The sequence below is a fragment of the Lissotriton helveticus genome, chromosome 10 (assembly GCF_964261635.1).
Source record: "Lissotriton helveticus chromosome 10, aLisHel1.1, whole genome shotgun sequence".
In the NCBI taxonomy this organism is placed as follows: domain Eukaryota; kingdom Metazoa; phylum Chordata; class Amphibia; order Caudata; family Salamandridae; genus Lissotriton; species Lissotriton helveticus.
Window position 1 is genome coordinate 870,057,234 of NC_136071.1, and position 26,253 is coordinate 870,083,486.

The 26,253-nt window shown below is 42.1% G+C and overlaps 1 protein-coding gene across 1 annotated transcript in view; it reads right to left on the reverse strand.

Moving 5' to 3' along the window:
- Window positions 1-26,253, reverse strand: part of DNAH11 (dynein axonemal heavy chain 11) — a 3,642,058-nt gene that overhangs the window by 3,449,341 nt on the left and 166,464 nt on the right. The gene's annotated exons all lie outside the window — the stretch shown is intronic.

Below are 26,253 nucleotides of genomic sequence, written 5' to 3' on the forward strand. Positions count from 1 at the left end.
TCACTCCACTGACTCCACCCACTTCCTCTATTGGCTCCATGGCTCCATCCACCCACACCGAGAACTAGTATTGCTGAACGTGCCATATCAAGGGTTAGACCAAAATCTACAGGTTGAAAGGTCAGGAAATGAAACATGTGTATCGCCATAAGGATGCACTACAGGACAGTCTACACCCTGTACTGTGCACCTGTGGCTGAGGGTCAGTCACTTGCCACATGTCATCAAATCACAGATGGGCCAAGCTGTGGCACACCAAGATCCTGAGGAGGTGGTTGTCACCCACAGGGGAGTAAGATGGAAAACACCACACATCCACCCAGAGAGGTGGAAGACTGAGCACCACACACCCATGACATCTCACCTCCACATCCCTAGCCCACAGGAAGCCCATCAAGACCCCATTCGCTCCTGTATACACAAGCGGTCAGGATCTGACTTGCAGAACCCCTGCAGGTGCACTGCAGTGGGTAGAGAGCCATGCGAAGGACAGAGCTCCTGCCTGGAGTCCAGTGCTGCAGCCAGCGGACCCAGGTAAACTCTGAAATTAAAGCCCTGCTGTTCCTTTCTGATGATGCTTATTCTGATATGTCACTCATTCACACCTGACCACCCCACCCCTTCTCCATAGTTGCAACCGGACCTGACCATACAAAACAGAAGCATCAATCAATGCAATGCACTTGCAGGAATGCAGGAACGCAGGCTTGCAGTCGCAATCTCCGATCATAACGTAATATCTCGCAACTGCTGCACCCTAAATACAGCAGCAGCCTTGGCCCTACAGCAGAGAACAAGACGTGATTCATTGTGATATTATATATAATATTCATACAATCTATGATTTTTAGGTGAGCCACGCCAATAGTTCATAGACAAACATTGCAGTTGAGCTCTTTTTGCAATTGCTATTCATATATAATTTCCTGCTTAATAAGGTCCTCTAAGTTATTTATCGCCATGCAGTGTCCGGTTTTGTTTAGCATTACTCCATATGGACATACACAAAACTTTTTTTTCTCCTGTCACCATTCCAAGCTTCAAATCGTGTAAACTGTGAGAAAAAGTGGTGATGAATGTTCAAGGCAACAGCAAACCAACCCTCTTCCTTCCAGCGTCCTGAGAAATTCCCAAGTTAAGCAGCTACAAATTACGTCAAACAGAAACAGTGCTAATTCATCCCTTTGCTGAACGATGAAGTGGCCAGGCAGCCAGAAGATAACTGTGGGTGCGCTGGTGTAAATTACATGAAAGGGGCACAAAGTGTGTGCGGAAATTGTGTGTGCGAGAGTGATAGTGGTATTTTTTTATTGGGCCAACACACAAATAATATAGTGTGCATTGTTTACATTCTGCTGTTTTAATTTGTTTCAAGCTCAAAGAAACAATTGTTCAATGTGAAACGACCCCGTGTTTTTGGAAAAAGTCAATCTCATTTAACTCCATCAGTCGCCATGAGCCATGGAGCCTGGAGGTTCTCAAAGCAGCTTGCCTAAAGAGTGTAGTATTCATTTGATGTTGCCATGTGTTGGCGGGGAAGCAGTGCAGATGGAAACTGCCACATGAAACGTGGCACAGTCCGGGCCTTTGAGATGAATGCGCAAATTTAAAATATCTGTGAGTGTTCACACACAAAACCTGTCTGATAATCAATCAACTGCTTGATTTACATCTAAGGTTACTACAAGAAGGGAGATGCTAGAGCTAGGAGTTCTACAGTGGACCAATTTGTTCTAGAAACCCGAACATAGATAACAAGCAGGAACTTCTATCCATATGTGTGCCACTGGGTTATGCCTAAAACTTGTACTGCAGCTGCAGACAAGTGCTGTAACCTGCCCTTTTTCATTTGCGGATTCGGCAAAAAGATAAACATGCCAGTTTACATATGCGGAAAAGCACTGTCACTGGCAATTTACTCTGGTAACCCATAAATTGGGAGGTCAGGTGTGGCAGAGGAAAGGGGCAGTTGAGTCATGAGGTGCTGAGCTTGAAAAAGCAAGAGTTGACAGTTAACTTAAACATTTAGTTGCTGCATAGAAATTGGTGAAGAGGACACACAATAGTAAATCTGTTCCAGATTAATTAATAGCAACTTGTTGTAGTACTATCTACTACTCTCTTACCTTTGACCTGCAGTCTCCTTGGCATTAGCTCCTTTAGATCGCTGGCAAATAATGTGATTTGGTGGGCCCCGGCCCAGGCCAAGAGTATCAACATGCAAGACAAATGACAAGTCAAAAGGAATAATTTATGGCCTGCTTCTGCTGGGTTTTCATTTCAGTGCATGTGAGTTGTTAACAGAAAGCAGCTACACACTTTTTTATTACTTTGACGATGTCATATTAAGGTTATTGCTGAGACCGTAACTTTCCAGGACCCAGTCTGCCTTGCCGGTAGCTCACCCATCAGCCTGCCCTCAGCTGTAATAATTAACCAATGCAAAAGAAAATGTTCCTTGAAAGGCAGGCGTGCACTACTGACATCACTAATGTGATGCAGTCATGATGCCTAGACCGGGAGGGCCATCCTGCAGGAAGGAGGAAGACACAGGACAAGTAGGTACATTTCTTGTTAATAAATATTGGGCTCATCTTACTGGTGGAGAAAAATTCAATAGCCTCGGCCCTGTTAAAAAAGTGCTGGTGCTTAACACCTGAAAGCTGCACAAATTAAGCACTGTTGGTACCATACCAAGACTACTCCCACGTTTCGAGACGGCTAAAAGATATCAAAATGGGTAACGGTGGAAAGTAAGCAAATATCAATATGCCCTGAATTATTTAGTGGAGTAGAGCAAGGAAGGGTCAGAAGAGCACAAGGTAAAGTAGCAGCTATCCTGTCAAATTGATTGAAATGTTGAGCCATTTACACACTGTACCTTTAATATATGGTTTATAATTATTAAAGTAAATTATAATAACAAGACTACTGAACAATAACAATGATGTGATGATTATGTGATCACGAGATATAGGTTAATGGAACTGTTCCTTGATGAGTGTATATGCTCTGGAAACTTTTCAGCCAATGGATGGACCTTCTACCAAACTGATCTAGCATTATGAATTCCAGTTTTTATAGACACCTTTTAGGCAAAACCTCTCTTTTAGAAAAATAAAAACAACGCATCCACACGCCTTCCTTTTGAATAGCAGCTACTTACAAAATAATCTCAAGTAACTGGTAAAATTGTCTAAGCGGAAAATAATGTGGCGAAGTAACAAAGGTTGTTTAAGTTTCACAGTTCAAAGCCCATTCGCTCCTGCAGCTGTGGTTTCTTTTTACGAATTCCACAGCTAATTATTTTAATAGATTGGGAACCAAATTACGTTTACAAAAATACAGAAGTGCACAGCACACTGGAACAAAATGCCTTTTATCAAACAATATTGTTAGAAAATATACTTTATTGGCTAGATGAGTGCACGAAATAAAATGTTGTCTGTAATGCAGAATATGAAATAAAGGACGCACAATTAAACTAATACTTGCAGCCATACACTGGTATTTAGTAGTCGTTCATAACATATGTTAGTTTTAGTGGACTTTACGTTGAACATAACGCAGATGTCATTGAACAGTAATAAAGATAGCCAAGTATGGATGTCTCAGTAATCAGAATTGCTGTCCTCAAGTGAATTCTGTCGGGCTAGCGCCCTGAAAAGAATAAGAGTAGTAAAGGTACGCGTTTTTTTCGTCAATTAGAATACTTAATGACTATCGCAAGTGACACTAATCATAAAGTAGGCACCGACAGCTCAAGTAGGTCTATCTATTTTTAAGAAATGTACACACTCATTTTGTGGCAAGTGACTGGATTTGGATGAATAAGAGTGCAGGATTTGGGAGGGCGGGATGAATGGATAGACCAGTGAGTGAGTCCATAGGCACATTGAGGTTGAGTAAAAAAAAATAGATGATAGGATAAATCGGTGGCTGAGCAAGTTTTGTGAGCACAGGGATTGATCAACAAATTGAGTATCTATTCACCCATGTGTATGCATTGATCCCCAAATCTGTCGATCAAACCAAACACCAAAACTTATCCATCCATCATCCCACACATTCCTTAACATTTTCTTCCTTCAATACCTGTATATACCAACACAACCCAACAAAGCATATATTAAATCCCTCCCAGTGTTCTGCATTTATCTAGTCACCCATGTGCAAGCTTACACTCAAGCATGGTGGGATCATCAACCCATAAAGTGATGTGTTGATCATGAACCTATTTGTGTATTCATCTCTGCATGCATGAAGTCTGTGATTTTATGAATGCAATTAATGTGTACCAGCAAGATTATTTTTGCATATGTATGTGTTCTTATTCTGTGTATTTCAAAGGGTGCCTGCACGAGTGCTTGCTTGCAGGTGGTTTATGGAAGGCTTAATCTGAGCTGAGAGGGTTTCAGGTGCTCAGCATCGGCACTTAAACATCAACTTCATCGTTTTCATGAGCACCACTTAAGGACATTTATGTTAGGCCTGGGGAGATTAAGTGATATGGAATATGTGAGGTTATAAGCAGTGCATTACGGGGGCGTGAGTTATAGTTAGCTCACTAACTAGAACGGCTGAATTTCTCTAGTTTTGTACTGGTGACACCTGAGCCTAACTATAACGTCTCGTTAACCTTTGTTTTTTTCTGTGGATTTCTATGGTTTTTTAACTAGCAATCGTGTTTGCAGAGTCATATTACAAATCCAAGTTTTTCAGGAGTACTGAGGGCTGCGCTTCTGGAATATTTCGTTGTATGAGACTTCCTTTTCATTCACTAACATGCATGATTTAAGTCTATGGCTGAAAAGTGTGCGCGCAATTTTGAGTTAAATGTGTCTTACACTGTGATAGGTCAAAGGCAATTTGTATTGTAAACATGAAAGGAAACTTAGAAATATGTACATCATACATGCATCCCTGTTGTACAGGCCATGCAGTTTATCATCTAGGGTTACCTCCAAATGCTTGTCCGGCTTCTCTGAATTTACAAAGAACAGCATGTTTGCTGTGGTGCTGATAACGTAGGCCACTGGAGGGCAAAAGAGGAGTGTATGTTATAATTTAAAGTTTCTGTTTAATAAGCACCCTTATGTGGCAGTCTGCATTACTGCCAAGGGTCCTCCATGTTTAAAACATTGAGTTTCCAGGTCCCAGAGTGTAAAGCAAAGCCAGTCCAGTTTTTCCATCATCTTTCTGGTTCTTGAAGTCCTTTAATCCATTATAAATTCAATGCTACAAATCACTCAAGTTAAAACTAGAATCAATTATTTAATCATGTCTGAAATAGGGAAATGTTAGTCCTGTGTGCAGTGGCATGGCATGGTTGTCATGGGCCCTAGTGCAGGGAAAAACATGTCCATCACCCCAACATATCCTGTTTGTACTGTCAAACACTGCAGTAATCAGGTTACAATTGGCTCTCCCAGTGATTTAGGCCCTGGTGCTACTGCAACTGCTGCACCAATAGAAGATAAGCTGCTGCCTGTATGAGAAATTATTCTTATTTAATAATAATAATATTAATAATAATAATCCACATTTGTAAAGCGCGAACAATCACCCATAAGGGTCTCCAGGCGCTGGGGGCCGTCAGGAAGATTAAGCAAGCTATTGCCCAGAGTCACATGGTGCTGGGCTAATCTGCCGCCGGCTGTGGGAATCGAACCGTGAACCCCAGATTCTAGCGTCAGTCGCCCTGGCCGTGGCACCACACCTCTCCCTAAAAGTGTTCTATTTCTTTCCTTCTCCTAGTTTGTTTAATTTGCTAACAAAACTTTAAAAAAAAGCTTCTGTGTTTCAATTACACTCATAAAAAATGCTAGGTATTTGTTTCATCTTGTGTTGAAAATGCAGTATTGATAAAATCTGCAGCAAATAACTGTATAGATTAGTTCTGTGTCCACCTTCCTAGGCGTTATATACTTCACTTCCATACCCAGAAAATTAAATAAAATGGGGACTTTGAATAAATACGGTGCCCCACTTTACTGTATACTTATACACCCTACCCCACTTTTCTATACACAAATGCACTCTTTGTCACTGCACTCTACACAACTCCAGGATAGGCCACACCACTATAGTTTGCACCACTCCACTTTATGCCACCCCATCCTACTCTACAAAACTGCCCTCTATGCCAATCCACTCTACTTTTACCCACTCCACTCTATACTTCACTCTACTCTGAAGCAATCTACTCTACATCACAACACTCTATGCTACACCACTCAAAGCCACTCTTTGACAATCTGTGGCACTCCACTCTACTCTACTCCACTGCACTATGCACTGATCCACTCTATGCCACTATACTCAAAACAACTTTACTCTACACCACTGCGCTCTACATCACATCTTTACTATACACATAATTTCACTGCACACCATACCACATATATACTGTCTACAAATCCTCTCCACATTAAACAATTCCATGCCACACAAATACACAACTAACAATTCCAATCCAACACACATAATTCTACTTAAACCAAATACATCCACTCCATAACACAAAGGTAAAAGACATTGCCATTTGCAACGTTAATAGCTTTAACAAAAAAATGCAAGATCTATTGCATGTGTAATGCTCGTTTCTGAAGGGGGCCTCATAGCCACTCTTCCCTAGACGGTTTCTGGAGACCCCATCCGCTGGGGTCTAGCCTTTCTTTAAAAAAAAATTAAATGAAGGAAGGAGGGCCCCGTGGTTCCCCCACCCTTTGCCAATTTTGCCCCTGGGAGCCCCATCCCCCGGGGCCTGCCCATTATTTTATTTATTTATTTTTTTATAGGAGGAGGCCCGCACAGCCCACCTCCTGAGGCCAATTTCAGTCCCAACAACCCCATCATCCGGGGACAGGCCTTAATAAAAAAAAAGGGGAGGGGGCAGCATCCCCCCCTGGACCAGGCTAATTCATTGGGGGCTGCTGGGGGAGCCTGAAGGCCCCCGCAGTCCCTGCCGGCTTCCCACCTTCTGCAGGAGCTGGCATTGCTTTGAGATCCAGGGAGCTGCTAACAAGCAGTTCCCTGGATCTCAGAGCAATGTGCATTTCCCGGCTCACTTCACAGCGGGCCGGGAAACAGACATGCTCCACTTTCAGCAAACAAAAGCATTTTCTGCTCTTCCTTACTGAAAGTAGACCAGCTTCGCTATGGCTTGGCGGAAGCGGTGCTCCCACCAAGCCATAGCAAACTGCCATAACCCGGGCGTCAGCACACCGGGACATTGCTGGAGCCTCCCTGGGGGGTGGCTGTCCACAAGGCCATCTAGGGCTCCAAGAGGGGGGTGCGTGGTCCCCCTCCAATGTAATTAAGCCCTAGGGAGGTAGTGTTCGCCTGGGCTGTGGGGGCCGCCAGGCCCCTGTAAGTAACTGTAGAGAGTTGCTTCAGGAAGTGGCATCCCAGGGGCTGGAGTCCCCCATGCATTTTTATTTATTTAGGCCTGGGGAGGTGGTGGTCCCTGGGGCTGAAGGGCCGTGTGCCCCCCCTGCATTGGTCTCAATTCGCCCGGGTGAGGTGGTGGCCCCTGGGGCTATGGGGGAGTGCCTCCCTCACATTCATTTAATTCAATAGCCCCAGGGAGGTGGTGGTCCTTGGGGCAGTGGGGGGGGGGCTGTGCAGACCCCCACATCAGTTTGAATATGTTTGCCATGGGGAGGTAGCACTTCCCAGGGCAGGGAGGGTCAGTGTGCCCCCCATAATATTGTAATTAACCCTAGGGAGATTGCCCAGTGTAACCTAACCCAGAAGCCGTTCGTTTGGTCGCAGTGAGGCCGGAGTGATTTTATCCGGCCTGAATATTTTATCTGTCGCATTATTCTCAAAAGCGACTGCCACAGTATCTTCATTGCCTAATTGAGTAATGGCGTAAAAAAAGTTTTAAAATTTTCCAATCACGAAGCATCAGCTACATCTACGATTGTCCATATGAACAATTAATACTGGATTTTAGGTTGTGCATTTCGGTGGCACCAACGAACTGCACCACTATCACGTGGTTTTTAATATGAATTTTTAACCCCCCCCCCCCAATAAATCGAGGAGGAACAAAATATAGTCCTGTTTCTCCCTCACTGGTCTGTAATAAAATAGACCTCTAGAGCCCACCTATTCTAGAAAACTGTCCTGAAGAAGGTGAAAGAATAACAAATCACCGAAACGCTGCGTCGACATTTTGTCTTTGTGATGTACAATAGTGGATATTATATTTTACATATGAATTGTTTTTAATGTGTATTGTGATTATGAGAATATATTGGATAAACTTTCATACTGTTTTTATTAACTGTGTCGTACAAAGTATTGCCAATTACTGTGAAACTATGTTGGGTAAAGTATAGCTGATTTTTCTACATTGTGTATCTAGTGAGTACTTTCTAAAGTGTGGTAGACAACCTGTGATCCAAACATATATATTCATAGACAGAATAGGGTTTCTTGTTTTTTTTCATTGGCTTGACCACATCCCTACTCTGAACACTAGGGTTTCTCCCTCCTTTTTTCTTCTTCTGCTGCATACATAATAAAAAGTGCCCTAGGGAGGTGGTGCTTCGCACTGCTTTCATAAGCCTTAGGTGGGGGACCGTGGGCTCCCCACCTATTTGTAGTATATTTCCCCGGGACATGGCCCACCTGGGAGTTATTTAAAAGCTGTAAATGTATGAATATCGTGATTTTACAGCAATTTTTTATTTAAAAAAATGCTTTTGTGCCATGGCCGGGTCACAGGGGAACCCCAAACCATGGCAAGGGGGTCAGAGTATTCCTACCCTGCTCCCTTTTCTTTATTTTCTCTTTTTCGGTTAAGTCGAATCGCAAGCTGGCTGCCAACACTTCCTGATTGAAGTGTTAAGATCCAATCAGAGCTGTGCATTTCCTTGAATGAGCTAGTCTTTTTTCACGAAGGCTTCGCAATCACAGATATCATTATCATTTTCTAAATAACTTTATAATTTATAAATAATTATTTACTAAATAATTTTACTAAATAACAAAAAACACAATTTGCGTAACAGTTACCTTGCTGCCAAATTTGGTGTAATTCTGTCCTGCAGTTCGTGCTATAGGTTCGACCACGTTCGACCAAGCGTTCCTATGGAAATTAACATTACAAATGCACCCTTTTTTGTGCCCCTATTTCTCGGTCCTACTGCACGGATCACCCCCAAACTTTCCATGACACACAGAACCAACCTTGAGACTTTTATTCGAAAATTTAAATAAGATTGGTCAAACTACGTTGAATTATAGGCAAGTCAAAAAATCCTTTTTCTAGGGAAACTAGGTTCTAACTAGAACTACCTACTGGCAACCACCAGTAGAAGATAGATAGATAGAAAGATAGATAGATAGATAGATAGATAGATAGATAGATAGATAGATAGATAGATAGATAGATAGATAGATAGATAGATAGATAGATAGATAGATAGATAGATAGATAGATAGATAGATAGATAGATAGATAGATAGATAGATAGATAGATAGATAAACGTGTATTTGTAAAGCGCACATTCATCCCCAAAGGGGCACCGAATAACAGATGTTTATTGTCACCCAACTCAATGGTATAGATCAGATGAGGTGAATAATGACATTTTTCACAGCATAATGTGTGTGTCTAGCATCAATATGTTTCAGCTGTACAACAGCCTTGGTCATCAAGGCAGTTGTACAGCCAAAATTCGTTGATACTAAACACATGCATTATGCTGGAATAAATTTTATTTTTCACCACATCTAAGTGCTACTCTTTACTGAATCGTACATTTGTGAGGTTTGAAGGCGTTTGTACCATTTAACAGCACCTCTGGCAATTTGGAAGCATGCCGGCTTCGATGTTTGGAATTATATATTATTGAAACAGAAGCATTTTCTCCCTTTTCTGGAAGTGCTACTCACCATTCATGAACACAACATTTTAACTGATCTGTACCAAAAGCCTACAGATGCTCATTTGCATCTAAACTGGACTTCATGTCACCCACACCACACTAAACTGAGCATCATCTACAGCCAAGCACTTAGAATAAGATACATCTGCAGCAAAGAGGAAACCTGTAAAGACTATCTACAGGAGCTTGCTACAATATTTAAAAGGCAAGGCTATCCTCTACATATCATACAGCAACAAATTGACAAGTCTTTGCAGTTACCCAGAGAAGCACTTATTTGGAATACCAACAGCAGAAACAAAAGTGACAGAACTCCAATTGTAGTTGACTATCATCCATCAGCTCCCAACTACAGAAATATAATGCAAAACACATTTCCCTTACTGTCCACTTGTGAAAAATTGCTAAAAAAGGTTTTTCCAAAACCACCAGTCATTGCTTATTGCAGAGCTCCAAATGTACGATCTCTTATTGTGAGAGCTGAACTCAAGCAAGCTGTAACAAATGCAGGGGTTCATTGCTGTGACTCTAAAAGGTGTATCACACGTGAATATCTTTTACAAACATCATCAGTAACTAGTTCTGTTACAAGAAAGACCTATGCAATAAGGCAGCATCCTACATGTCACTCAACATGCATTATTTTTGTGACCGCAAAGCTGTAAATAACAATATGTAGGCCAAACAGTGAATGACCTCAGTACACGATTCAGGAACCACAAATCAGCAATAATTAATAAGAAAATTGACCAGCCTGTAGCCAATCATTTTAACCTTGTGGATCATTCACTATCCGATTTGAAGATTTTCCCTGTGGAACATGTTTCAAAGGAAGAACTACTGAACTCCAGTGAAAACATCTGGATGTACCGTTTAAAATCACTGTATCCAGATGGACTGAACATTACTGACAACACAACCCGATTACCGCATATCTCAAGAACTGTCAGGACTGCATTGATTCCACATTTCAAATGGAATCTTCACTCATGATGCTTTTTAAAAATTCAGCTGTGTCATCTGTGCAGTCACTGAGCAAACCATCTTGTACTACCTGAGGAAGGCGGAAGCTGAAACCTTCTAGTGGAAATATATTTTGGTTTGTTGGTGAATCTATCTGTTTGAGTCACTTCATATATATATATATATATATATATCCAGTTCCTCCAAACGCCATAGGCGGGGCACTTCGTGGTCGGGTGCAAAGAACGCGGTGGCGTCCCGCGATATAAATCCAAGCTTCAACAATTTCCTTTTACTCCTTCAGGAAATAAATAGCACTCACGAGTATTCTGTAGCTCAGCAGCAGTTTATTCAGGACAAACGCGTTTCGGATTTACATCCTTCGTCAGTGTCTTAATCTCTAAACAACATACTGGCGGCCATATTTTATTAAAACATTGCATGCCACGTGTCACAAGTGGGAATAAAGGACGGACTTGGCGACCCAGTGATGCACATGAGCGCCATCTTAACACAGTATATACTGTCCGACTTTACTAAGTTTCACAACTGCACCCGGATTTAAAATACCATTTTGGTGCCAAGTTTGCGTCATATTTACACATCATCAAAAGAAAAACATCAATTTTAATGCAGTTCAATGGATCATAATTTAGCCGTGGATCGGCAGGGCAGCCTTCTTACAAAAAAGGCTGCTGGTCCTATTTACCCACTAAAAATTATGCCGTGTATCGGCTTTGATAGTGACATGTTAAAAAAGGGGGGGCGAAATAGTTGCAGGTAAAGGTTCACAGATCACATTCATATATCACAGTACTTCACTTATTCAAATGAACAGCCAACTCTTCCCCACCGTTCAACCCTTGATGACATCAAAGTCGACTAAAAATTATAAAAATGAAAATCTCAATGTAGATCAAAAGAAAGCATTAAAAACTTTGAAAGAAGACAAGGACACTATATTTAAACCCTCAGACAAGGGAGGAAATATAGTTCTTTTGACACGAAAATACTATGAAGAAGAAGCTTACAGACAATTGAAAAATTCAAATTGTTATGAGATCTGTACACAACTGACTTACCAAGAAAGTATTCGAAAGTTTCATGTTTTGATTAATTTATTTCCTGAAGGAGTAAAAGGAAATTGTTGAAGCTTGGAAGGTTTGCACGTCATCAACAGTGGGCCGAGTTCTCCGACCAATGAGAGAACTGGAGGAGACTCATAAGGTGGAGAAGGAGTAGTGCTCTGTGTGTGGAGGCAACTGACGAGACGAAGAGTCGCCGAAATGCATCATGCCCTGTGTCCACAATAAAGGCTCCTGACTGGATTTTCCCCCCGTGTGGCCTCTTACTCCTCGGTATTGGAGGGGTGGTTTTGGATATTTTTCACGCTGGCCAGTAGCGTGATAAAGAGGCCCCGTCCCGCTTTGCGGCCGGAGCGTTGCTGGCACATTTGCAGAATCCACCAAGGTATTGGTAGCTCCAGGCCCTCCTCCGATTGTTGAAGCTGGAATTGGGCTGCTGCCAGGAGCAGCTCGACATTGTGCGAGGAGCCGGGAATCAGTGTATCCCGACTCACGGCCCGCCCAGTGGATTCAGGAGGGTCTGGGATGTTTGTGGGGACCCGAGGTAGCAAGCGGACACCTATCCCACACGGGGCCAGACATCACTACAGCGACCATCATTTCTCCCCAAGGACAATCATTTATTTTGATACCCCGTGCATTGCCTTCTCATCCAGGAGAACTCTGGCATATGTGGTCATAATCTAAAGACTACAGGAGGTTTGCACGTCATCAACAGTGGGCCGAGTTCTCCGACCAATGAGAGAACTGGAGGAGACTCATAAGGCGGAGATGGAGTAGTGCTCTGTGTGTGGAGGCATCTGATGAGGCGAAGGGTCGCCGAAATGCATCATGCCCAGTGTCCACAATAAAGGCTCCTGACTGGATTTCCCCCCCGTGTGGCCGCTTACTCCTCGGTATTGGAGGGGTGGTTTGGTTTGTATATATATATATATATATAACCAAGCTCACGTGTAAAAACACACTGCACTCTCGGGGTTTTCAGTCCAAAGATTTGTTATCCCGAGGACGCGTTTCGGCGTATCTGCATTCTTCCAGCTCGTTTTGATAGTGCAGACAGGCCAGCGAGGAGGTGCTTTAAACGGCAGGGAAGCATTCCCATTGGTCAGCGCAATCACAGGGATAAGTCAATGTCTTAATTCATACCAGATGGTGCAGGAAATCCCCACGGTCTCGGGCGGTTCATATGGCAATGTTAAAGTCTGGATGAAAATGAAAGCCTCGCCAGAGACCCTTCGATGTTTCCCTTCGTTGCGCAACTATTCAATAAAGCACCTATCAATCCGTTGGCTTGCCTGCTGGACACCCCATCGTCAGACCACACAGCATCACGGTTCACGCAGCAGGGGACGGCATATATCCGTAGTCCCTTCAATGTGGATGATTGACGCATTCACGACTCCATGACCCAGAATGCTGCACTGGTGGTGCAGGGCGTATGTAGTTCTGTACTGCGCTCCTAGTTCCACCAAGGATATATATATATATATACACACACACACACACGCACACACAAGTTTATATTAATTACACAGTGGCAATGACCACTCTAGTTCTAGCTAGGTCAGAGTTTTCAAAGTAAGAGTGTTTTTTGTTTTGCTCAAAACATGGGTGCAGTTTATGAGTGGCAATACCATTTTTCAAAAGAAAAGTAAATCATTTACCTTGGCTCTTTCTTACTAGGTTTTGGGTCAAACTTTGGCCAAGAAGAAAGAGGGTTTCCCAAATGTCTATTTTCCATGTTACCTCCTTCAGGAAACTTTGCTTTCTATTGCAGAAATACACTGGAACAGAATTCCATCAAATTTGCAGAAAGTTTGAACTTTACTCACAAAGTGTGCTTTTCATTATTTGGTGCAAATCTATCAGCAATTTGAGAAATACACATTAAAAGAGGTGTTATAGTGGGCTTGAAGTGGTTAAAAAGTTAGGCATATCTGGACTATTATTCCTGTGGTACCGTAAACCAATTAGAAAATAGGACCTTCTGTTTGGCCGAGGACGTTTTTTGTACTGGTGCCCTTCTCTGCCCTGCATTGCTGAAGATAGCGCGCAGAGGGGTTCGGTGGCCCCTGGAGGTTGACTGCATCTACTAATGCATCCACATTGCATTAATGGCACTCTTTGTTGTTGAACCTGAGGCCGTTGCAGTACTCCTAGTGCATGTCTGTATTTTATTCTTTTATTGTACCTTTTTATTTGAATCCATCTCTTCTTGTACACCTCTAACCTTTCGGTCTTCCTCTGCTCCCCCTTTTAGTAAGGATTCCTAGACTCTACATTTAGCCCACTTGTTACCTATGAGCTTTAATGTGCCTCAGTAAGTGCTTCTCCCCACCCATGCAACATTGAAGCCCCACACCTGTCTCAAGACAGCTCCCAACTTTTTTTCCCGCATCAAATGTTGCTGGTTAAACTCTTGCCATGAACTGCACTTGGGACTAGTACAGGCAAATCTTTGAATATCAGGGGAATTGAACCTTTATCTCATCTACCTTTTCCTTATTAAGAGGTGTTCGAAACCTACCATCTCTGTTATACAATGCTTCGTCTTAACTAAATGTGATCCTCATAAGGTTTGCATCGCTCCTACCAGACAGCCTAATGGCCAACAGAACTCAGACAGAAATCACAAATACATACTAGCATATATTTATTTTACAAAGCTACCTTAGCACACAACAAATTATACACAATACTGCAACAAGACAGGACAGACAAAGCATATGATTTTCATCCTCTGAAGGAGGATACATATGTGGTCATTAGACAACAGTGTAAACAATATAAGCCTTATATTACATAGATAAAATCACGAGCTACAATAAAGTACTAAATAAAATAAGTAAATGCATTTCCCAACCTTTCACATGATGTAGGGGTAATTGAGACAAGGCTTTCACTTGCTTCGAAAGACTCTCCTCATCCATAGCTTTACCAGACCTCCATCGAGTGCGTTTCATAGCCACATGTTTTACATGCCGTGAAGAGTTTGAATTTGAGAGTGAAATTGAGAACTCCGCTATTAGTGGTAAACTGAGTTTTAAATCTATCTAGTTAGATAGGCATCTTTGGATCTATTCATACACTGCTACACTCAAAAGACAGTTATTGAATCATAGCATCAGGATTATTTTATTTCAATTTTTTATACAGAGAGGACACTAACTACAGTGGGAAATACAACAGATGTTCAGATAATTTTCAGTCTCACTTGAAGGTGAGAACTCTGGGTTAGCTTAGATAGTGGAATCACTTTTGTGGGCTTCCCATAAATGTGTTACTTTGTGTGCATTACCAGCAGTGACTATGCTGTTTATCACATTCATAGTTTTTTTAGCCCATGCATGAGTATACATAAGTACTGCATGCAGTGCCCCAAAAAGGTGGTATAAGAGAAGAGATTTGCTGCACCTGGAAGCATGTTTTCTAGTGAACATTGGAAAAAATGTAGTGACACATCTGAATTAACTGTGATCCTTTGGACTTTCTGCTCTGCATAAAGTCTTCCCTGATATTGTTGGGGAGACCGGAATGCATCAGTGAAGCTTATAAAAAGTGAAAAGTGAAAAGAAAGGCAAAGACATTTACATTTCATGATCAAATGCCATGGATATTTTGCAGACCAGCTTTTTTCCAGAATCGATTATGAGGTTGCATATAAAGCATGACCACATCTTTGATCACATCTCTCCTGTCCTCAAAAACCTCAACTGGCTCCCAATTGAAGGTAGATCCACCTTCAAGATGGCATGTATCGCTCACAAAGCCCTTCACCAAAACACCCCCTCCTACCTCTCTGACAAACTACAAAATGCTGGTTGCTCCAGGTCCTTGAGAAGCACTAACGCCCTTGTCCTCATCCCCCCGAGACTCAAATATAAAAAGACCCAATCACATGCTTTCTCTGGTAATGCCCCTATGATTTGGAACTCTCTCCCCAAAGATCTTCGCTGCAACCCCTCGTACCCTCTCTTCAAAAAAAGACTCAATGTGCTTCTTCTCAACAAATATTGGGGTACCTAACGTCGCTGTAATGACACTCTCCTTATTTTGTATTCTCCTCAACCCATCCCTTCTTTCTTCCTTTTCCTATTTTCTCTCCCCCTCTCCTTCTTCCCTTCTCTCTCCTATTTTTCAACCTTCCTCGTCTCCCTTATTTATCTCTTAGTTACTTTCTTTCCTCATTTCCCTTGTCTAACTGAAAATGTCTTATCCTATGTTAGTTTAATTCACTCTGTAATTTTGTCTCGATGTGTTTACCTATCTGTAAAGCGCTCTGATACTCTTGGGTCCAGTGGCGCTATATAAAACATTTTAAATAAAATAAATAAAAATAAATACACAGGTTGCACTTATGGGTTGCAAGCAGTGGATGTATGCCATTACTAATTGATGGGTCTCAATCCACTGGACTAAACCTCTAGCAACGTTGGAATCCTGTAATCATAAATTGTGTATGTTCCTTGTGGAGCCACTACAACTCTTTTCATTTTAATACTTTATCAAGGTAGGTTGTAAGAGAATCAAAACATTTTCTTAAGGGATCTTCTTACTAAGACATTTCTGGTTGTCATTACCAATCAATCAATCAATCAATATAAACTTTATTTCGGCAATTGCTGCCATAAAATCACAATTTCATAAAGAGCAACACACAATAAAATTCACTGTTCGAGTTAAAAACAGAGCGGTAGTAATTTTTTCTTAAAAAGATTAAGGTACAGTGGGCAAGGAGACAGATAGTAGTTTAACGCCTTCGGCGCTCATGACGAGCTGAGCTCGTCATGAGTTGTGCCGCTCGCACGCTGATGACGAGCTCAGCTCGTCATGTAACGCGGCTTTTTTTAAAAAGCCGCGCAGCGCATGAATAGCCGCCGCACGCATGCGGTTAAGAGAACAAATCGCATCTTAAGGGGGAATACATCATGTGGGTCATTTAATTTAAAAGTATAAATAGGTAAGCCAAAAAACCTGATTAAAAAACATAATTAAAAGACAGGCGTCAATTTATAACAATTGAGATCTGGAGGGGGAACATTAAAATAGGGAGAGTCATTACTTAACACAGCCTTAGCTTTTCACTAAACATCTGCGCTTACACCACATTGCCAAAAGAAACTTTGTTATAGCAGCAACAAAAACTGGGTGTGTATCATACTTGAATAGCCTAAGAACATCTCTAAAGTTCCTGATTCCAAAGTTCTTGCAGAGTTGGAGAACCCACTTTGATCTTGCAGCCTTATAGGCAGGGCAAAAGAAGATCACGTGGGCCTCTGTTTCCTCGGACTCATTGCACCCGGGACATAATACATTTTTAGCTCCATACCAGTTATTAGAAAATGCTTACAGCGGGAGCGTCCCGTGTCGAAGTTGGAGGAACAGTTTCTTTGCTTGGGATGGTTGAATAAGGTCTAAGGCCGGCTCCATTTTATAGAGTGACTTTGCATCCAGAAACCTAGAAGTTAAACTTGATGACTGTGTCACCCTATAGATGGACATAAGATGGAATTATTTGATAGCAGAGTTTAGCGACTGTTTGGAGATGGCAGGACAAGACTCCTCAGGTGAAGACCACATTTCGCTCCTTCTGATTTGACGGAAGGTGTTCCGAATATAGGATAACCAAGGGATTTTCCCCACCCCTAAAGTGAACATTACTGATTTTAATTCCTCTCTATAGTTGGCCAGCTCGGGACTGCTCCATCGCAGTTGCCAGTAAAGTAGTGGACGAGAGGCAATCACTTCGGCAATGGGGAGAATACCTAGGTCCATCCGTAAAGGGATTAGAGGGGTGCTGTTAGGAAGAGCCAGGAGTTGTCTTAAAAAGTTATTTTCAGTTATGCTCATTGCTTTAGTCTGTGAGTGGCCCCAAAGTTCCGCGCCATACAAGGAGGCACCCCTTGCTTGGACTTTATAGATTTCTACAGGGGGGCTGATAACCTTTACTGCACAACTCCTGTGTATTTTTAAAATCCCCCCACTAACCTGGGTGAGTTTTAAATTCGCCTTGGAGATCTGTGGGCCCCAATCCATTGTATCTTTAAGGATAAGCCCCAGATAGTCAAAAATAGGTACTCTCTCAAGGGCAATTGAATCCATTTTGGGGTGTGGGCAGTTTGTGGTATCTACGTGGAAGACCATATACTTAGTTTTCTTTAAGTTCACCTCAAGGTTCCTTTTCTTACAAAAAGAGCTAAATGTCTCAAGGACACGCTGCATCCCCATAGGTGTTTTTGATAGGAGCATCCGCAAACATTAGCGCTGGCATTTTGCGGTTTGCAAGTTTAGGAGAATCTATGTCCTTAATTACCATAGCTAAGGGATGGGAAACCAGGCTTCTAGATAATGTTTTGTTTCCAGCAGTCTGGCATATCAAATAATACTAGAGACAGCTTTGAGTACTGTGGAAGAACAAGGGGCTAGTCCCAAACCAACAGGGAGCTTTTCGGCAGATATAAAGTGACTCATTGAAACATAATTCTCCAGTACCTATTAGGACCTGTAATCACAGCAGCGGAACGACATAGCCGATATTATTGAAGGCAGGATGATAGGTTCAAAATAACTAAGGTTTAAATATAGCTTCTCTGGAAAGACCATGATAAACTGTTTCCTAGGACTGTCTCCAAAGCAGCTAATTTGGCATCAAATTCATCAAAATTCAGTAATGGTGTTTTTTGCTGGACAGAAAACACAATTAATGCCCATACTAAAAATGCAAAGTTGGAGTTTGTGCAAATGCTCTCAAGTACATCAGTTTCCTTTATAGCTGAACCTTCCATGCTGTCAGATCAATTGAAAACCTTCATCTGTCCCGGCACCACTGTGTTAAATTCTACCTAAGAAGTAACATGAGACAAGGGGCAGGTCCCAGGTACTTAATTGATTTATTGAAGATTTTATTTTACTGCTTCTAAAAAACCAACAACTCTTTAGGTGATCAGCCGGGATAATATTGGACAAAACAATCAAAAAACTAGAAAGCAAACAAAGCTACTGCTTAATATATTCAATAGGAGGGAAGCTTATTCTGTAACAGTACAAGCATTGGCAAAGCCAATCAGCCTCACCTGTGACACTTTGGCAAAGTCAATAGGTCTTCACCAAAGCTTTTAGTAGGCTTTGCCAAACTTTATGTCAAAAATGATTGTACGACTTCATCCATGCATGTATATGCATATATAACGGTGGCTAACTGTAAAATGTTTTTCATAAGCTAAGAAAACACATTCCTAAATGGTTGCCATTGATGTGCACATGCAGTTCGTATTGTTTTTGCATTTATATAGCAGTTACTATACATGATGAAGCACTATAGCACTGGATATGGGCAGCACACTAGTTCAAAAGCCAACGTGAGTTGTAAATTCAGTGTTTATTTGTTGGTTATTGTTGCCCATTTGGATTAGTAATGTGCTGTCAAGGACACCATTCCAATCATTCTCTCTAGATTCTTTGTGGTAGAATACATTAATAAAAGATCGATGTAAACATAAATGGGGTGTTTGGGAATTCATGCAAATAGTTGTGGGATAGAAGAGAGGAAATTTGGGAATTCTTAGGTTGCAGGGATATGGTCTAAAAAAAGGAAGTTGTGGTCTATGAGGTGAAGTGAGGTATGAGGCAAGAATTTGTGTTGGCACTCGTCTTTGTGATCTAAATCATACAGATCCTCTGATGGATCAGGTTGGGAATACCCAACTCTTAACCATTCACACATGGCAATCACCTTGGAATATTTAGAATTAATTCAATGATGCAGTCTGTTGCTAGCTTAAGGACAAGAAAGCTATTCGTCTATAAACACAGGACTGACTGAAAGCCCAGACTAAATTGGATACAATAGGTTTATTGCCAGCTTTCGCTGTCTGTAGGCATGATTTAAACTGTCTAACTGAAAGAGGGTTGAGCAAAGTCTTCAGCTTAAAGGTGAAGATGTAATACTGGCGGTATACTGCCTTCAAAGGTAACAGGCATGTCTCCCTGTGTACCAGGTAGGGACATGCCTCTGTGTAATGAACGGATGGTCTAGTCAAATAAGAGGGTTAGGCAGCAGTGTTTAATGATATGTAATGTAATAGCACATTTGTAGAGCATAACTGTCACTCTAAGGAGCATCATGGCGCTAAACAGAACCCTGGGATTGAAGCAAAAGGCCTGGTTAACCCGTCCGCTGCGGGGGCTCACGGGAGCCCTTTAACAGGAAAACACGATGGGAGCACACTGCTAGTCTCTCCTCCGGATCGCCCCTCTGCATTATGGTATATGCAGTACGTCCAACTTGAAGAGTGTCGAAAAAAGTTTGTGTGTGATTCACCAAAGTTGGTGCAAGTAAGTACTTGAATTTTCAGCATCTCTAGATGATCCGGAGGAGAGGCTAGCAGTGTGCTCCCATCGTGGTTTCCTGTTGAAGGGCTCCCGTGAGCCCCTAAGCTGACGAGCTTTAGGAGATGCACCTGCGCGCTTAAGAGCCATCGAGGCCTGTGACGGTTGTTTGGCGGCCTTCTCAACCACCCCAGAACTTTACTCTACTGATGAGGGATACTATCCCGAAACACGAGCCATGTCTCGTGTCTAGAGACGCTGAATTTCAAGTACTTACTTTGGTGAGTCACACACAAACTTTTTTCGATACTTTTCAAGTTGTACGTACTGCATATACCATAATGCAGAGGGGCGATCCGGAGGAGAGGCTAGCAGTGTGCTCCCATCGGGGTTTCCTGTTAAAGGGCTCCCGTGAGCCCCTAAGCTGACGAGCTTTTGGAGATGCACCTGCGCGCCTAAGAGGCAATGAGGCCTGTGACGGTTGTTTGGCGGCCTTCTCAACCACCCCAGAACTTTACTTTACTGATGAGGGATACTATCCCGAAACACGAGCCATGTCTCGTGTCTAGAGATGCTGCATTTCAAGTACTTACTTGCACCAACTTTGGTGAATCACACACAAACTTTTTTCGATACTTTTCAAGTTGTACGTACTGCATATACCATAATGCAGAGGGGCGAACCGGAGGAGAGGCTAGCAGTGTGCTCCCATCGTGGTTTCCTGTTAAAGGGCTCCCGTGAGCCCCTAAGCTGACGAGCTTTTGGAGATGCACCTGCGCGCCTAAGAGACATTGAGGCCTGTGACGGTTGTTTGGCGGCCTTCTCAACCACCCCAGAACTTTACTCTACTGATGAGGGATACTATCGCGAAACACGAGCCATTTCTCATGTCTAAAGATGCTGAATTTCAAGTACTTACTTGCACCAACTTTGGTGAGTCACACACAAACTTTTTTCGATACTTTTCAAGTTGTACGTACTGCATACACCATAATGCAGAGGGGCGATCCGGCGGAGAGACTAGCAGTGTGCTCCCATCGTGGTTTCCTGTTAAAGGGCTCCCGTGAGCCCCTAAGCTGACGAGCTTTTGGAGATGCACCTGCGAGCCTAAGAGGCATTGAGGCCTGTGACGGTTGTTTGGTGGCCTTCTCAACCACCCCAGAACTTTACTCTACTGATGAGGGAAACTATCCCGAAACACGAGCCATGTCTCGTGTCTAGAGACGCTGAATTTCAACTACTTACTTGCACCAACTTTGGTGAGTCACACACAAACTTTTTTCGATACTTTTCAAGTTGTACGTACTGCATATACCATAATGCAGAGGGGCGATCCGGAGGAGAGGCTAGCAGTGTGCTCCCATCGTGGTTTCCTGTTAAAGGGCTCCCGTGAGCCCCTAAGCTGACGAGCTTTTGGAGATGCAGCTGCGCGCCTAAGAGGCAATGAGGCCTGTGACGGTTGTTTGGCGGCCTTCTCAACCACCCCAGAACTTTACTTTACTGATGAGGGATACTATCCCGAAACACGAGCCATGTCTCGTGTCTACAGATGCTGAATTTCAAGTACTTACTTGCACCAACTTTGGTGAATCACACACAAACTTTTTTCGATACTTTTCAAGTTGTACGTACTGCATATACCATAATGCAGTGGGGCGATCCGGAGGAGAGTCTAGCAGTGTGCTCCCATTGTGGTTTCCGCTTTGTGGTTGGTGGTGGTTTTAATTGCCTTGGTATATTAGGCTTTTTTGGTAGTTTTAATCAGGGCATGATATTTTCTAAGGGCTGCTTTGAAATTATTTTGCTTTGGTCTCATCATATTTTCGATGCGAACTGCGTTCTAAGGACCTGACGTGGCTTTGCAATTCTTTCAAGGAGAGACCATTGGAAGGGGGGGGGGTCTCTGGCATACAGAGGTTCCCACTGGAATATTCCCCCAATTAATCCCATTCATGACCATCAAATGGGATGGTACTAAGATGAGGCTGAATTCCTCTAGGAAAAAAGCAGCTGCAGGAAAGAAAAAACAAGATATCAGGCAAAGAGCATGCTGCACCATAAAAAAAATTAATAGTGCTCTGAGGAAATCATTACATTGCTCTTAGCTCTGTCAATTTGTGAGGTACCTCTGTGCAACATTATGTACATCACCCTGAAGCAGTCCATGCAAAAGGTCTAGATCATTTTAGTCCTCATGGTGAGTAATGTCACCTTTACTGACTACAACAGGATCATACCATAACTAACACAAGAGCAGTCCAATGGAATCCTGCTGTAATATAGAACAGTAGCAAAGTGTTTCATCTGCTGGTGCTGCCTCAGTAGCCAAATATATTGAGGTAGCTCGGAGGACACGGCACAGTTTTTAGTACGTGTCTCTTTGAAATGTCTAATGTTCGCACTTACTTTATTGCTTTTGTTTTATTACGTACCATCGAGAACTATGTTTTTTTTATCTGGATTATACTTGTGCAGTATTGGTGGGCATGCCATATTTGCAAGTCTGGGTGGTGAACTTCGCTCGTGGAGTTTGTGGAAATTTCTGTACTTCTCGTTACGCGGAGCTCAGCAGAGTTTTTTCCCTCGCTTGCGTTGTTGACCAGCGCAATCGAGGAAAATCTTCTCCAAGCGAGATTTTTTCTTGTTCACAATCCTGAACATTAGGTTGGCGAGCAGGAGCGTAGAAAATCAAGTTCTCTGTGAGATTTCTCAATGTAGGAGGTCAAATTTCTCATTTTGAGTGGTTGCGTATGCTCGTGACCGCTCGCGTTGGGAAACTGTCCGCTCGCATTGAGAAAGCTGTAGCTCGGGTAAAAATCTACTCGATCAGCAGAAAGAAAGCATTGCCCGCTTGTGCTGTGCATGGTGCCGTTCGCAATGATTGCACAGTGCAGGCGAGCACCTGGCACTGAAAATCACAGGAAATAGCATTTATCCAATGCACTACGCCACTTGTGGAGCTCTGCGCGTGGCGGAGTTTTATTGCACTTCGCGGAGTTCTGCATAGCAAAATGCCCAACTCAGCCCAGGCTTATTTATTGGGTGTACTTGGTACTCCAGTTTCCTTCTTGTGCATTTAAACCAATAGTATCATGTAGGTAGTGGTTTTTAAATTGTTTCAATATTTATACCCTTCCTCTGTAAATATTAGGTTTTATAGCTTTACTACTTTTTTTATACCCAGAGGAAACATGACTGATCAAATAATGGTTGATATCAACAGAGGCAACCCACCAACCTGAACCAGGGGTAGTAAATGATTATTCCTAACAATAGTTCAGGAAGCACACAATAAATCACAAATTTAGAAAGAACCAGTGCATTTCTTCTTCTAATAATAAAAATATAAGAAAAAGAAAAAGGAAGAAAAAGTAAGGGGAAGAAAAGGTTGTGGGGATGGAGTGCAAGAATTTATTTTGAAAAAAAATTGGAAAAAATATATAAAAGTAAAAGAGACTATCATTCGTCAAATTTGAGAAAATATCACAAAATCTATTATAAAATAGTGCGCTCCATAAATATTTGCTGGTTTATAAAATTGCAAACCATATATACAAAAAACCAGACAAGTGGCAAACACAATTCGTTTTCTAAAAAGAAGGGATACAACATATACAATGATTATGTGCCCTCTAAAATTCATCAGCCACAAAAGCGTCGACGGCGTTTCAACCGCTATCTGAAGTTGCGGTCATCATCAGGACAACAACAATTGAAATGAGCGATAAAAAATCTATATAGAAATTGCCGAACCAAATGTGCCCACAGGCTCTCGATGTAATCACAAATCAATTGCGGTAGTTAATTAGTAGTCAATGGCTCGAAATTAGCGTAAGATCTTCTTGTCAAAAAACGTCTAATGCCAAGGAGACTCAATCGTCCATCCAAGTAGCACTAGAACAGTGTAATTAGTGATAGGTCTGTAAGCCCGTGTATTTTCCATCCAAACGCCGCAAGGGTCCAAAGGGATCAAATAATGGATCACTCTTATTTTGCAGGTGCTAGTGAACACACGGTGTGCCTAGAAAAGGCAAGTGTGTGGCACTCAGGATACTAAAGGCAGGATCTCTGCTTATGAGGGGCATCTTCGAGGAGGACAGAACAGGGTTTAGAACAGTGCTTTTACCTCATTGAATCAATTTGCATATACATCGTTTTTCTGTTCCTGGACAAATCTGTGAATAGGTTGTGAATGAGTCAATTATGTTTTAAGTTGTGATGATTCGACAAATCAATTTCTAAAAAAGAGAGTGAATGCTGATGTGGCCCTATTATTATTACTGTATTTTCACAGATGAGCTATGATATACCAATATCCACTTACATTTCAAACATAAAAAATGATCTGTTAGATAATTTTCAGTTCTCTTGAGACCCAGCTGGTTGCAGTAGACTCAAACACACCACCATTGCCTCCAATGTACAGCTCTGTTTAAGAGGTCATGAGTTATGGTTTGTCCATTGATACATGTTTAAAAAAAATATTGCAGTGCATTCCATAGGACCTATGATGTGCAGTGGTACTGCTCATTTAGAACCTGACAGGGATTCAACAGTATGTGGAAATCCCTCATCACATTAGGACAATCTAGCAGTTGAGAAGAAAACAAATTCACCAGATACTGAAAATAAAATAGCTCCCACAGCTGCTACCTACAAGCAAGCTCAATGTACAGCGCTTGATTTTTGGACAAGGACAGTGGCAAAAGATCCAACCTCCAGCCCGGGACAGGACATCTGAGATATGAGATCAGATTGAAATAGGACAACCCCTTCTCATCTTTTTTTCTATTCCTCTTGGCACATGAAACACTGTAACAATCATTGCCATGTGAACCCAGGCATGGTTATTCATGGATGTGAGCGAGGCTGCAAAAAGCACTGGGTGATCAAACAATGGAATATTCTAAACACATCATAAAGAGTAACAATGCACGACTCACCTCATTGTTATAAAATAACTGAAAGACCACTGTCCTGCAATAGTTATGCACTATGAAGGATCTCATTAGGAATGTCCTCTTAATTCAAGCAGGCTAGTTAATTTGTCATCTGGCCCCATTGGTATTTAATTCTACAGTCTTTCCGTGGATCTGTTTCATTTGAATAGGAGAGTTCAGCTGCTAAAAGCCATAATCTACGAGTGGAAGTCTGGAGCAAAATAAGAACTTACCAGGGGAAATTGTACCTGGAATTATCAACTCCCCCAGTAATTCCTTATTTCTCAAGAGTTTGAGGTTCCAGTTGTAATACCCTTTTCCTTTGGAGTTAAAAGTAACCCCAATATCAGTAACCGTGGGGTGGCAGTCTTAAAATTCCACAAATTCACAGACCTCATGAATAAGCTTCAAGAAGGGACCATCATCTACAGCGGAGGCAGACAGGCTTTGAAAAACAACAACCGGAACTCCTGCTACTAAAAACACTTAAATAAGCTGAATGGGGTTAAAGTGAAGCATTTTTCTATTCTCCATCCGAGATGGAAGTTTGCCTTTGGCTACACTCTACCAACGTGATGACCTTAAGAATTCATAAGGAGGGAAAGATGATCCCAAATAGGCCAGCCACTGAGTACCCCATCCCTATTTCCATAGATGGGTGTCAACTCTCCAAATAAAGGATGCAACACACAACAAAAAGATCTCTCAGACACAGCATGACCAACATGAATATCGAAAAAAAGTTTCTGAATAATTGCAATACATAGATCTCTAGTCAGCAGTTTTCAAGACCAGGATATGGTGAGGAGCCCAGCGACATTGACGATCTCCCAGGGAGGTCACCTGCGTGGGGGAGATTTATATCTAAGCATTGAGCAAGATAAGCCACTCATTTCTAACCATTCATTTTTAACTCCTGATGTTATCGACTCAAAACTAGACAGGTTTGTAACATATCAAACTCTTATCTGATCTATGGTGCATGGGTCCTGTAAACAGAGAATGGTAATCCGTCGCTAACACTGTATTGTGTG